A 1,851-nucleotide genomic window follows, 5' to 3' on the forward strand; every position below is an offset into this window, starting at 1 on the left:
CAGACAGTGAACTGGCGTAACCTTATCCCTGATGATTGTGAACTTCTTTGGGTGTGTTGCTGGGTAGGCAGAAAATCCACTCCACCCTTTTCCAAGGTGAAAAGCACCGACTTGGCTCTCATTATGAGAAATGGCCTTTGGTTTAATGTTCTTTTCTTTTTACTAGCAGTGCACCATTAGCAGGTAGAGATAAAGGTCCAGTTTGGAAGGTGACATTCAAAATATACACAAATACTCACTTTTGCTCTGTATATATGCTATAGCAAACATTCAGTTAAACTGACAGGTGGTTGAATTTAATCCTGATGGGATTCTTCAAACTAGACTGAGTATTACAACATGGTTTCTCCTTTGGCTGATTCTTCTCCAGTCAGCATTTTGGAGTACCAACATGAGCCTGATATCTATCCTGAAGTATGGATTCAAAAACAAAGTTGTGGCTAGGTTCAATCTGTTAATTTCTGTCTGAAACAGAGCTGCAGACTCACTTTTTGGATGCAAGGAATGAGTGTCAGAACACGTCTTTTGCCTCAGACACGCCTCAGACATCTTTAGGTGGTCTGGAAGTCTGCTTGCAGCTTCTCACAGTGAGCTATCAGAAATGTTTGTGTGTGACCCTTACTTTAGCAAGATGACCACCATCAGTAAGTGATTTATGAAAACCAGCAACAATTAAAATCAGTTTCAAGAACATTTTTTTTTACTATTTCTGGCAGGAAACAAATACATTTTCCAGTGTCCCCATTCTCCAAGACAGACAGAATCTTCTGTGCGATAGCTTTGCTCTACCAATAATCTTCGATCCAGTGGATTTCTAAAAATACTGGATTGTTTTTTATTATTTATTTAGCTGTTGGACCCATATATGGTAAAAGACTTAAAAGATTATACTAGCCTTTTAAGAAAGGGCAACATTGGAGCAAACCAGTGAAGTGACATTCAGTGGTAGCTCTCTATTCATCCTTGTTGATGGCAGCATTTTCTTTGGGATCAGTAGGTGTTATGAAAAAAACCTAAATTGTTATCATTATTATGTGGCTCATTTTCATATTTAGGAAGTGGAACAGCTTTTAGCATACATTACCAGACACATAAACACCTTTATGATGCTGTAGGCTCTTTGAAATGGCAAATCAAAAATTACAGCTGGACTGGAAAGTTCTAACAATAGTGTTTCAAGATTTGTTTCTCTCTTGTGAAGCTTAACCAAAAGAACACCAGTATTTATCTCTGGTCAATGCATGCCTGTGACAGTGACATGAAAGTCATTCTTCCTATAATTAAAGGGACTAGACCTGTGGGAACATCTTCAAATAGGCTGTTATCAGATGAAAATGGCTCCCAAGCTTCAAACAGCCTGTCCTATGACTGCATTGCTGAGGTTTTGAGTTTCCCACAGCCAAAGCAATGGAGGGAAACCACCCATGAACTTTTAATCTTGGGTATTTTGTAACTGTAACTGTAAACTTTTTATCTCAGGTGTTCATAACATGACTAGACATTACACATGCACAACCTTTCTGACACCTAAATATCAAACTACTAATGTGAGCTACATGAGAAAATTAAAACAAATTTAATTCTTTGTTCCTGAAGTGTATTTGATTTGTGAAAAAATTTGTATCTCCCTGCCATACTGTGCCTGGTTCAGACCTAGTGAGAGGTAGAGTAGCTCTCAGGAAGCCTGTGTTCCCAAAGGCCATTTCAACAGCTGGGAATAGTCAGGAGTGAGAATGCATTGCATCAGACCCAGAGGAATCAAATCTGAAGGTATGAAATGAAATCACTCTACATTTGTAAATGTTAACATATGCTTTTGTTTCAGACACAATTTTCACACACACACACACA

This window comes from Acanthisitta chloris, unplaced genomic scaffold (assembly GCF_000695815.1).
Source record: "Acanthisitta chloris isolate BGI_N310 unplaced genomic scaffold, ASM69581v1 scaffold2422, whole genome shotgun sequence".
Classification (NCBI taxonomy): domain Eukaryota; kingdom Metazoa; phylum Chordata; class Aves; order Passeriformes; family Acanthisittidae; genus Acanthisitta; species Acanthisitta chloris.